The following is a 13,626-nucleotide window of genomic DNA, read 5'->3' on the forward strand; positions in this document are numbered from 1 at the left end:
AGGGGAGACGGGAAGGTGAGCTGGGAAAGGGGGGAGTTGGCAGCTGCACCGGGAACTGCCCCCCCCCCCAGTCACTGGCCCCTCCCTGCGCTGCCCGCCCTCACTGCCACTGCCCTGCACCGGGCACTGCCCTCCCCCCCCAGTCACTGGCCCCTCCCTGCGCTGCCCGCCCCTCACTGCCTTGCACCGGGCACTGCCCCCCCCAGTCACTGGCCCCTCCCTGCGCTGCCCGCCCCTCACTGCCCTGCACCGGGCACTGCCCCCCCCCCCAGTCACTGGCCCCTCCCTGCGCTGCCCGCCCCTCACTGCCCTGCACCGGGCACTGCCCCCCCCCCCAGTCACTGGCCCCTCCCTGCGCTGCCCGCCCCTCACTGCCCTGCACCGGGCACTGCCCCCCCCAGTCACTGGCCCCTCCCTGTACTGCTACTGCCCTGCACCTGTACTGCCCTCCCCCCAACCACTGGCCCCTTCCTGTACTGCCCTCCCCTCACTGCCACTTCACTGCACCAGGAACTGCACCCAGCATGCACTCACGGCACCCTGTACTGGGCCTTGCACCCTATGCTGTCCGCCCCGACTGCATCGGTGACTGCCCACCCCCATTGCACCCAGGACTGCCTGACCTTTCCACTGCCCATCCCCCACTGCACCCTGCACAGGTACAGCCTTCCCTTCACCCCCCGTACACTGGGTACTGCCCGCCCCCGCACACTGCACCAGGTATTGCCTGCCCTCACCCACCCTCAGTGACCATCTCTCACTGCACCAGGCATGCACCTCGCGCTGGGATTTCCCACCGCTCACTGCTCCAGGCACTGCAATCCTGAACTGGATGACTAGGTTACTGCATGTTCTTCACAGGATCTTACTCACTACATGTACACCACTGCATCATGCTCGTGGTGCAACCTTGCACCATACAACGGATCACGGTGCCCGCTCACTGTGACCTGCTTACTACCCTTGCTCATGGAGCCACACTGTGCCGCACCGCACTCCCTAAGCTGTGCTCTGGTCACTCTATTTCACAAACTGTTCAGTGCTATGTACTGTACTGTAGTGTGATGTGTCCTGCAAATATCACACTAATGCTTTACAACTCAGACAAAAACAAAAAAGAATAATTCCAGGCTTAATTCCAGAAGAGGGGCATTCAAGTACTTCGTATTGTTATTTATTTGGTTTGCAATAGTGCCTAGAGTACCCAGTCAGGGCTTCATTGTGCTAGGCACTGTCCAAAACATAATAAAAAAATAGTCCCTACCCCATGGCAATAGGATCTGGTAACTTTATTTATGTATTTATCATGTGAGTTTCTTTCCGTTGATATCTTTTGTTTTCTGCCATCTCCAAAGGAAATTCAGGTAAAGCTCAGTGGTTTGAGCATTGGCCTGCTAAACCCAGCCTTGTGAGTTCAACCCTTGAGGGGGCCATTTAGGGATCTGGGGCAAAAATTGGGGATTGGTCCTGCTTTGAGCAGGGGGTTGGACTAGATGACTTCCTGAGGTCCCTTCCCACCCTGATATTCTATGAAAGCAGAATTTAGGACAGAATGATTCTTGTTTTTTCATTTATGGCCATCGTGACTCACCCTTCAATGGCATGCACATTCTCTCACGTCAAGCTGCAAGGCCAGGTGAAAACAATCGATCCAAATATCAGCTGCAGTGCCGACTTTAAGTGTGGAATTGCAAATTCCACTCAGGGTTAGCCAAGAGCTGGAGTCATTTTGATATGATAAGATCTTCACAACAGTACTGGGACAAGACATGGAGCACGATGCAACACGTCCTCAACAGCGCGACAAGATGTGCAATGCTGCCAAACTGTACAAAAGTGTCAGGTATCTCAGGGCTCTGTCAGAGGCGGATCCAATCCAGCCAGGATGGGGTTAAGTGCTGTATTTTGGGGGGGAGAGACCCTGTACCCAGCTAGGAACAGATACGGTCTTTGAGACAGGGACTGATCTCAACCGCTGTCATGCAACATCAGTAGGCTTGGAAGGTTTCCGTTTTTGTCAGTAAATGTCAGTTTCACCGTACACACATAAACCAATAATCAAAATACTTCCACCCATGATCATAGAAATTTACAGATTGGCAAAGTAAGAAAAATGCTGCTTGAGTCTGATTTGAGGAAAGTGACTTGTATATTTTGATACATGATGCTGGCAATTTGTGTTTCAACCATTATAAAGCTTTAAACTTTTGAATCTCAGTGTCCGCTGTCATGAAATAATTGTCTGACCCCCTTCTATTGTCTGATCTCTCCCATAATGTCCCACGATTGTGAAAATATAAATCAATAAAAATGGGGGTAAATCTATATTAGCCCTCAAAATTATCACAGATAAAAATCAAATTCTGCCAGGCCTGCACATCCATAATAAATAATAACAATAATTTAGAACTGAATAGGATTTAGCTCTGCCACAGACTCACTGGGCAAGTGACTTTGCATCTCAGTTCTCCATCTGTCTGAGGGGGGAAGCATGGTCCAGGGGCTACTGCACGGGGCTGGGAGCTAGGACACTTGGGTTCCATTTCTGACTCGCTGTGTGCCACTGGGCAAATCACTTTCCCCACTCTGTGCCTCAGTTTCCCCATAAGGATAATGGCACTGACTCACTTTTGTAAAGTGCTTAGAGATCTCTAGATGAAAGATGCCTATACAATTGATAAATACAACTATTTTATTTACTAGTAAAAGGGTGATTATAATCCCGGTCTGACGAGCCTGCTCTGTTGCTTTGTCTTTGCCAAGTGTGTGGATAGCAAAAGGTGAAAGGTTCAGTGTAACAAACTGCTAGTCTCACTGCCCAGGCGAGTGAGCCAACTGCTGGAAAACAGAACAGAAAGTGCCCTCCGTATTGAACAAACTATTCCAAAGCATGTTGACATCCCACATGTGGTGGAGCATTGGAAGATACCGTTCAATACCAGCCCTGAAAAACTAAGATAAATGGTGAGCCTGGGAAAGAATTAGGGCTGATAACAAAGGGCTTAATGTGGAAAGCAAACGCTTTCAAAGCTGAGGTCTACGGACTGGATGTAAAGCTGACAATCAGTTCTGAATCAGCACATTACTGCACAATGCCTGGAATTCAGGGCTTCCTTTGGGGCTTTGTACAGAACCACTATCTCAGATTTCTATAGTGACTTTCAATCCAAAGGATCCCAAAGCATTTTTCACACTATAGGGGAATCACTTCACATGCTCCCAAAATGCAGCCAGCCCTGGGGTGGAGCACCAATTCAGGACAGCAAAGAGGAACACTGCTTCAGACTTCATCTGCAAGAGGACCGTAGGGAGGCAGAAGTCGAATTCAGTCAGGATGCTGGGACTAGTACCCGAGCTTCTGTACCCGAGAGATAAAGTCCCTATAAACATGGTCACATGCTATGTTTCTGGGATATTCCTGCCATTTACATATCCTCCAGGAGCACCTCTGAGATCCCCTGTCTGAGACAAACCCTGTAATCAGATCAGAGGAGACAGCTCTGCTGGGGTCTGTGGACCTTGAAGGCCAGCCCTGTCTGTACTTACTTGCCTAGGATCACAGAAACATTTATTAACACCTGAAGCCAGAGCTTGGGCAGGAAGGGCCATTCAGGACAGCAGTTCCTATGACCTTCTCAGGGACCTAGGCTGAGTCAGCAGAGCAGCAGAGCTTGTCCTGTTCCTTGGAGTGCCCGCTGCCTCCTATCCCCACACACTCAGTCACTGACCAGGGGGCTTGTGGCGAGGCTGGAATCTGCAGCAAATGCAGCAGGCTAGAGCAGTGAAATTGCATAGGAGGTGGGCAGCAGTGAAGCCCCTATCCTGATGGGGGGCCCCAGTGCAGGAAGGGGAGCCTAGAGCGTCCCTCACCCCAGTGGGGCCCCAGTTGCCCTGCTCACCGCAGTCTGCCTTGGCTGTCGCTTAGCTTCCAGCTGCAGCTGGAGGAGTGGTGTCTGAGCTGTGGTGCTGTGGATGATCTAGGAGCTGCCTACCTCAAAGAGGGGAGACTGCTGCAACTGCAGTCAGTGGAGGCGCTGGATCCACCAGCCCTTCCCTTTGAAAAAAGGGAGCTAGTGGCAAGGGGTTTCCCACAGGGGGTTCCTGGGTTAGGGTTAGGGCTCGGTCCAACAGAGGCTAGATTTGTCACCCTATAAGGCATGCTGCAGAGCCATTGATTTCCTCAGGCTTTAGATAAGGGGGTGGGGGAGCGCATGGCCTGAGGATTGTGAGGTGGACAGCTGTCAAGGATTGTCATTCTGGGCATTATTTCTAGAGCTCTGCAAATCTGAGCTATCCACAGACCATGTCTGCCGATTGCGGATCAGATGCAGATACAAATTTTGTATCCACAGGGATACTGGTCTAGTTTCTTTGCCAGTTCATTGGGCATCATCTGGATGTTGTACTCCTGTTTTTTGTATACATGTTAAAGGCCATTAAAGCAGCTGGAACTGCTGTATAGACCCTGAAGTAAATTAAACTGGACTCAGATGGTAGCCCCCCAATAAATAACACCTAACTCTTACAGAGCACTGTTCACCTGCAGGTTGCAAAGTCGCTTTACAAAGTGGTTCGTGTTGCTGGCCCTTTTTAGACAAGTGCACACAAGGGAAGTGACTTGCCCAAGGTCACTCAGTGGACGAGGGCTGATCCATGTCTCTTGAGTTCTGGTCCAGTGTTCTACCCCCTAGGCATCACTGCTGCAAACAGCTGGTGGCTCATGCAGCTCTTGTTTGTTTGCATTCTGGAAGGTGCTTTCCAATAAATCCAGCAGTCTGCAAACTCTGACCTGAGGGGGATGTACTTTGGCCAGATTGTCAAGGAATCTGTCTCTAGTAAAACTAGAGCAGGAGGATGAACAGTGCAGCCAGGAAACAGAGATTCCCCGTTTGCTTCAGGAGTTTGTATAATTGCTTTCCTCATTTCTGAGCACAACTATTTGCATTTTTGCTGTCAGGGTTACGGGGCTCCTGTCACACCAACCCCAAATCATGAGTTCCACCCCCCTCCCCCAAATCATGAGATTGGTTTAAAACTTATGAGATAATACATTTTGGATTTGGTGGTACCAGAGCCTGGAGAGGGCACCATTTCAAGCTTTTTTTTGCCACCAAGGGGGCTAGAAACTTACTGAAATAAACTGAAAGCTGAGATTCTCTTGTAATCCAATGACTCTGGGAGCTGGGGCTTTAAGGACAAGACCAAAGATCATGAGACTTGCAATAAAATCACGACAACTGGCGAGCTTGGGGCTCTAAAAGGAAGAACTGAAAGTGCAGAGGACAAAGAGACACAGCAGGTGGAGATGGGGGCCGTGCCCCCTGGAGAGGCCATTTCAATGGCCAAGTTGCTTTGTTGATGATTCCACATTGCATTTCAGCAGGACTTCTCACCAGAGGATCTCAAAGCACCTTTAGACCTCCCTGTTATGAAGTAAGGAAGCAGTATTATCCCTGTGTTACAGATGGGGAACCAGAGACACTGAGCGACTCTCACAAAATCACACAGCAAGTTAGAAGCAGAGGTAGGAATGGCACCCAGGGGTCTTAGCTCCCAGACCCCTGCTTTTGATCACAAGATAGAGTTCCACTTGATTTGTTCCTAGCCTTATAAATTGTGCCTCGTTCCCTTTAGCCAATAACCTGACAGATCGATCATCTCTTACCCTGAAGATCCTTTTGTTATCTGGCGTAAGGCAGGAGCTAGTCTCAGACACAGGCCCCTTTCCCCTTTCCTGTCTCTGTCTGTACCTCTAGTCGAATTGATTTCTCAGGTGACAAATTTAACTTTTCACATTCCCAAGGTCTGAAAGCTGCTTCTATTTCCTTCCTCCCAGCTGGGGAATATGAGATTGTTGCTCTTCCCTTGTTGTGAGAAGAGCTTCCATGCAAAATAAACTCCCCATCGCCTAGCCAGGGAAGGGGTGAAAGCCCTTAGGTAGAATAAAGGCTTTTTTATGTGTCCCGGGCGCCCCCTGGTCAGAGATGAGATGGAATTCCTGCAGGAGTGCCCCAGAACGCAGGGATGGGTCCAGCTGGGCTAAAGGTCGTGTGGCTGCAATGTCAGATCTAGTTCCATCCCCACATTAGTCCAATTCTTCTTCACTGGATCGTGGCCAGGACTCACTTTAAAATTCATTTCGTGGCTGGGGAAGGGTACTGGCTTGGCAGATTTGGAGCCTGATGTCCTCTGTTTATCCACAGAGCAGGGGCAGCAGCAGGGCAGGCTCCTCCCAAATTTATCCCCATCTGTGGTTAGGCAAGGTGATGGTAATAACATCCCACCCCATCTACAGCTTCCACCACCATTCAAGGGAGAAGGGGGTGAGCAAAGGGAACTTACCTGTCTGGAATTCCTCAGAGTAGATTGCACCCTGAGGGGAACAGGCGTTCAATCTGTGGCCTCTTTGCACAGCCTGCCAGCGCTGCTGGGTATTTTAGTGTGTGATGTGGGTTTCAGTCCCCTAGGAAATAGACTGAGAGGCACTAGCTCAGTTCATACAGGACCCACTGAGCAGCCAGCAGAGGGAAACGACCAGGGGCCTCTCACAGCCCAGGTGGGAAGTGAAATGGCAACCTGGAAAATAACACTGCAGATTCCTTTCTTGATCCCCTGAGCCAGTCAGTCCCCTCTGACCCCGAGGGGGAGGGAGTTACACTGGGTCTCCGCCCCGGTTCATGGCCTTGTGCTATTTAACATTTTTATCAATGACCTGGAAGAAAACATAAAATTATCACTGATCAAGTTTGCAGGTGACACAAAAGTGGAGGAATGGAGAAATAACGATGGGGACGGTCACTGATACCGAGCTATTGGTAAACTGAGCGCAAGCAAACCGTGTGTGTTTTAATACGGCTACATGTAACTGTGTTCATCTAGGAACAAAGACTGTAGGCCACATTTGCAGGATGGGGAGCTCTGTCCCGGGAGGCAGGGAGTGGGAAAAAGGTTTGTGGGCTGTAGTGGAAAGACATCTGAACATGAGCTGCCATTGCAACCCTGTGGCCAAAAAAGCTACTGCGATCTGGGATGTATAAAGAGGCAAATCTCTCAGTAGAGAGGGCTTTTATTACCTCAGTATTTGGCACTGGTGGGACTGCTGCTGGAATACTCTAAAAGAACAGGGGGACTTGTGGCACCTTAGAGACTAACCAATTTATTTGAGCATAAGCTTTCGTGAGCTACAGCTCACTTCATCGGATGCATCACGAAAGCTTATGCTCAAATAAATTAGTTAGTCTCTAAGGTGCCACAAGTCCTCCTTTTCTTTTTGCGGATACAGACTAACACGGCTGCTACTCTGAAACCTGCTGGAATACTGTGTCCAGCTGTAATGCCCATAATTCAAGAAGGATGTTGATAAATCGGAGACAGTTCAGAGAAGAGACACAAGAATGATTAAAGAGTTAGAAAACCTGCCTTAGGGTGATACACTCAAAGACCTCAATCTAATTAGCTTAATGAAGAGAAGGTAAAGGAGCAACTAGATTATAGTCTGTAAGCATCTACATGGGAAGAAATATTTAATAGTGGGCTCTTCAATCTAGCAGAGAAAGATATAACATGATCCAGTGTCTGGAAGTTGAAGCAAGACAAATTGAGACCGGAGAGAAGATGTAAATTTATAACAGTGAGAGTAATTGACCACTGGAACAACTTACCCAAAGGTCATGGGGGATTCTCCATCACTGGCAATTTGTAAATCAAGATTGGATGTTTTTCTGAAAGATCGGCCCTAGGAATTATTTTGGGAAAGTTTATGGCCTGTGTTATCCGCGGTGGGGGGAGAGGGTTAAACTAGATGATCAAAATGGTCCCCTTCTGGCCTTGGAGGATAGGGCCATCAATGGCTATTAGCCAGGATGGTCAGGGATGCAATCCCATGCTCTGAGTGTCCCTAGCCTCTGTTTGCCAGAAGCTGGGAATGAGCAACAGGGGATGGATCACTTGATGATTCCCTGTTCTGTTCATTCCCTGTGAAGCACCTGGCATTGGCCACTGACAGAAGTCAAGATACTGGGCTAGATGGACCCTTGGTCTGACCCAGTGTGGACATTCTTATGTTCTTAATCTATTGCTCTATTTCCCTGCTAATGGATTCCCAGTGAACTTTTGACAAGTACATGGAGTTATGGTTCTCGGAAGCTGTTGTTTGTATTGTACTGTTGCATAACTATATTGGTTGCACATTTCAGCAGAGGCACAAGGACTCAATCAGCAGCGTCCCTGAATAGTTGCCTAGAAACTCTGTGATTCCTTGGTGAGAAGGGCCAGACAATGTGGCTACTCCCTGAAGGTCCATCTCTGAAAACCCATTGATGGAACCACTGATCCCATTTGAATGTATAAATCTAACAATAAACCACGTGGCTGGACCACTCTTGGGTTGGAATGAGTTGGGTTTATTCATGATTTGATTTCTAGAGATGGCCACAAACCTAAGCCCCCCCATCCAAATGCTTCTGTGCTTTGGATCCAAACCTGGATCCAGATCTGAATTTTGCAAGTGGCCCCTTTACCTCAAATACAGGCTCAGCCAAAACCCCAGATCTGGAGCATCCCTGACCTTTAGGCTTTTTGAAATCTGTCCCAAGACCTACATTTGGGGGTGTGAGCCTGCCTTTTGCAGGTTTCCATAGGAACATCTTGCCTGACATCTGCTTATTGTGTCATCCACCGGGGATGCGGTCAGAACCTTTATGATGTCATGTTGGAATGTTCGCTTAGTAGTCCCCTCTGCAGGCTGGACAGAGCCTGGAGGGGAACTCAGCCGGGGGGGCTAAGAGATGTTGACTTCTGTTTTGTAGGCAAAATTCAAGGGTGGGCTGCTTCAAGGAGTGAGCAAGAAACAAGCCCCACAAGAACATTCCTTACAGTTAGACCATTTTAAGACCAAGTCCCTCAGTTCCCTCAGAGGCATGGCAGGAAAGCTGGTAAGTACATTGTCTATTACATTCAACCTAAAACAGATACAGAGACTATTAACCAAAAAAACAGCAACCTTTATGGATGTTTGGCTAGAAAATTCTGCATTTTAAACACTGTGGGTCAAATTCCTCCCTAAAGTCAGTGGAGTTACTCCAGATATGAATATGGCTCTTTGTTTTTAAGAGGCAGGTGGAAAGCCAGAATAGTTATTTCCCACAGGGTGCCTGGGATCAAGCAAAGGACAGTCCCATCATCCTTTATTTGCCCATCTTACCAATGTAATATTTAGAGTAAGCTGCACTTTTACAAACACAATTGGAAATGATCCCCGAGCGGACTGGGATGGACACGTTCTCCACTCTGTCCCCAACAGGACTTTAAAGGATGATAAACAGAGATGGGGGAACCTCAAAAAATTGCAAGGTTCTGTATGGAGAAGCAGCCAACCCTAATTTATCACAAGCTCCTTCCCATAGAAATAAGGCCATTGGCTCCCAAGAACATGGCTTTGTCCTTAGGCTTCCAGTTCTGTCTTGGGACTACCTAGTGACTAGCCTCTCTGACAATATTTCCATCCTTCTGTTTCTGGTCTTGCCTCAGCCCAGGAGATGTAGCCAGAGGTGAAAATGAAAGGTTAACCAAACTGTCTTGGCTCTGGGGAATACTATGGTTTGAGTTTTGGATGAAAGTTCAGGTCAGTTCTTTATTCTAATTGACATGGTTCCCTGTGTCCTTAGCCATAATGGAGCAAATTTAGCCCTTGACTAAGTGGATGCAACCCTGCCAAAGTCAATGGAAATTGCAGCCACTTACATAAGAACATAAGAATGGCCATACTTTACATTGGATCTGAGATGTTTTGTGAAACCCCAAATCTTCCTGGTTGGGATGCAATCCAGCAGTGTCCTCTTTCATTCTGTCTCACACGTCTGGGAAGCATACGGAAAAGTCTTCTCCCAAAGTATCTCCTCCAGGCCTACGTAGCTGATGCTCCTAATTCCTCTCCCTACAGTTCCCTGAAATATTAATAGGTGACTCTGAGGACACTTTCAAGAAACCACCAACTGGAAAAAACACCTTTGGTACCAGAAGAGATGTGAGGTTGACCGGCCCATTAAGTGCAGATGAAGAATCCCATCAGAGTAACAGTCTAGCAGACTCTGCAGAGAGAAGAGAGGTACTGGTCCTTTCATAGGAGCCCATAAACATTTCTCCTCCTTTTCATTTAGTCTGGGATCTCTGGGTTCGAATTACTTTACATTGGTGGCCAAAACTCCTTCACTCAATTCAGCTGCAAGGTCCCATGAGATGATTCTGCCCATGGTGCTGGTATCTCACTGGGCCTTGCTGCTCCTTTGCTGAATAGTTTACCTGGAAAAGACATCCTGCAGAATCACTCCCCTGGAGCTGCTGGACCATTCGTGGTATTGGTTCTCTCTGTGTAGAAGGGAAAGTGAGGCAGGGAAAACCCTGGATGATAGGACGGGAGGAGGCAGCTCCAGATTTAAAGCAGGGCGACTCTTACACTGTGTCCTTTGTATGTCAGGAATTTGCTGCTGAATACAAATGGCACAAGGATGGAGGTGGTTATGGCCGTAAAGAGAAGCCTGGGATAGAGAACAAATGCAAGCTCCATGAGGAAAGCGGAGCATGCAAGGAGGGTGAAGGAAGCCAGCCACACCAGATGCCAGTGTATATATCTTTGCTTGATTTTGGATGGGTAGGTGGAGCTGTACCTCTTTATAATGCAGTGTTGGGGAGGGAGAGCTAGGCGGGTGCACGCTCAGATACCTCAGCCAGGGAACAAGGAAAAAATAATAGCCAACCCATCCCCTGGGGAAGGATTCTCTGGGGAGGTCACCAAAGTGAAGTAGACAGTGGTTGGGGCTACACAGCGGTTCATAGAAATTCTGTTCCCCAGCTCCACTCCCCCTCACCTTGACAACAGGGATGGGGAGGAGTAAGAAATATTTCAGAGACACATTTGCTCTTCGCTCCTGTACCGTAGCCCCAGTGCAAGAATCCTCTCTATTCATGGTAGGGTTTGTGTAGCTAATGCAGAGAAAGTCCAGTCATCCCACAGATGGGAGGAGCTCTGCCTTGGTGGAGAAGACTAGATGACCTCCTGAGGTCCCTTCCAACCCTGTTATTCTATGGAGAGGGAGTAGCAGGTACACTCCTTTGGGCATTGCTCATGTCAGGGTATTTAGAATAATAAATGTACGTATATATAGATTACAAGCGAAGAGCTGAGCATCCACATGGGTTTGGAATTTTCCTCACTGTGACAGGGAGGCCCCACCTTGCCAAACAAAGCTTCCATGGCCAAATTTAAATCAGGGTGGGGGAAGAGAAGGGGTATGTATCTCAGTGAGCCTGAGCTTAGATCTGATTTCAGGGGGAGGCCAAGTGAAACTGGGGACTTAGACTGAGCTTTGTTTTGAGGTTTCTGGTTCCAAAACTCATGGTGAAACTTAAAGGTTGGAAACCACTGAAAGCAAATAAAAGAATGTCAGGTCAATTCCCTACAAACGGGGGTCTCAACCTTTTGCACAGCCCTGCGAGGAAGCTGTTTTGCTGTTATTTGGCAGAACCACGCACCCAGAGACTAATCCCAGCGAGAAGCCCGGACGTCGTCTTACGCTGTTTGTGTCAGGACGTGGTGTGGTGGGGATAGGACATATTTGCAGACTGCTGGGAAGTCAGGGTGCAAATGTTGCACTGCAAAGTCGGAGTGGGATCACTCGGTCTCGGTCTCTGTCGTTATCTACCACCTGGCTGCTGGGCAGGGGATTGTTGGGGCCCCTTTGATCATCTCCATCAGGAAAGACCCCAAGTTGCTTCCACAGCACTGGTTAGTTTGCTCAGTGCTTCATATGCGGCTTACCCTTTGTGCGTGCACACACACCCCCCCCCCCGCCCGATTCACTGACCAGACCAGCAGGAGCTGCCTATCAGGCCCTGGAATTGAGAGCCATGGGCTAGGAGTCATTGCTCTACACATTCTCCTTTCCTTGGATGGTCATGGCAGTTCTCAAATGTGCGGGAAGGTGGATGGAATGCAAAATGGGGAAAGGATTGGTCTGCGATTCTTATCCTTCTGCATGTTTCTGTTCCATAGTTGCATGAGATGGGCGAGGAAGAAGAGGAGGAGGAAGGAGAACCACAGCAAGATGTCCCAGGCAACATCACTGCAAACGGATGTTCAGGGCTGGCAACGAAGGAGATTTCTGGTGATGGTGCACACCAGAAGCTTTGGACACCATTCACAAGCAATACAGAGGAGCAGCTGGAGTCCAGAAGGAGTGAGGTACCGTTTCTTTTGTGGAGATGCTCAGAGACTCCAGTGAGGAAAGGCAGAGCAACTAGGTAGGGAGGAAGGAAGATGTTGGTTGAAGGCTTCAATACAATCATGTTTGGCAAAAAATCCATCTGAAAAAACAGGCAAGAAAAAAATAGTGTCTATAGGGTTATGTCCCTCCCATGGAGTATATATGGATAAACTAAAGAGAAGGCAAAGGTGATCATAGGGTTAAAGACCTGCCCCCATGGGGACAGCACTTCCTTAACTCACAGGGGAGTTGCAAGGATAAAATGCATTAATGTTTCTAAGGCACTGCCCTGATCAGATAGATATGAAGGAAGTTCACCTAGTCTACAGGAACTTAACTCTTAATTAGTGAAGGGAGATTATGGTTATAACAATAAACCCCTAACATTTAAATAGCACCTTTTGTCTCAAATGATCCCAAACAGCTCTACAAGCGAATATGCAAGTTACAAACAAGAATCGTTTTGCTTACCACCCCCAGTGCAACCACCTCTGGGCTAAACCAGTTTCACCATCACCTTCCCCATCAGTTTAGGGCAGAAAACAAAGACTGGAGTTACCACTGGTCACAGCAATGGTGAATTTGACCCACGGGCTTTCATGTGGTGGTGTGTGTAGTGGGGGAGAAAATTGGCATGATTGGGCCTAATGAAAAGGAGAAATAAGTGGGGTGCTTAGCCAGTATCTTGTCAAAGGCAGGTGGGGTTTAAGAAGGATGATTATATTGTCTGAGCTGGCTTGTTTCTGCCTTCCAGCTGGGCTCGATTGCACACAGTTTCGAGATACAGGGTAAAACCACCCCTCCGTTCTCCAGGCCAGAACACCCTGAGAACAGCCCTGGGGACTCGGAGAGCTACTGCTTCTTAGACGAGGATTCCAACCTGAGCGACTCTGCTGTCTCCACCGGCTACTTCCCCTGCTACAGAACGTATGTCGAGCTCCCACGCTACAAGCCGCCCCGCAGTGCCAGTTCTCAACCGGGCAATGCAGAAGGGAGGGCAGGAAGCAGCTGTGATGCCGGCGTCCAATGCAGCAGGTGCTCCGAGGAGGACCCGAAGGTCTCAGATACAAGAGCCAGTGACGCCACTCAGGGCCCCAGGGATCGAGGTGAAGCATTGACCTGTGAGACCATCCCCAGCAATCCCAATGCACCAAGCAGGGGACCACTGGCTGAAGGCAACAGACACAGAACATCTGGGAAGGAATTAGAAGGTCGAAAGGACGGTGATTCTAGTCAGCAGCATCTAGCATTGGAGAAACGACGGGGATTTGGTCCAGAGGTGAGTGAACACCTGAAGAAGCCTGAAGAGACCCTCACAAAGGAGGCTACCTCTGAGCTACTCGTGCAGGGGTGCACACCCTCAGTG

The sequence above is a fragment of the Caretta caretta genome, chromosome 25 (genome assembly GCF_965140235.1).
Source record: "Caretta caretta isolate rCarCar2 chromosome 25, rCarCar1.hap1, whole genome shotgun sequence".
NCBI lineage: Eukaryota > Metazoa > Chordata > Testudines > Cheloniidae > Caretta > Caretta caretta.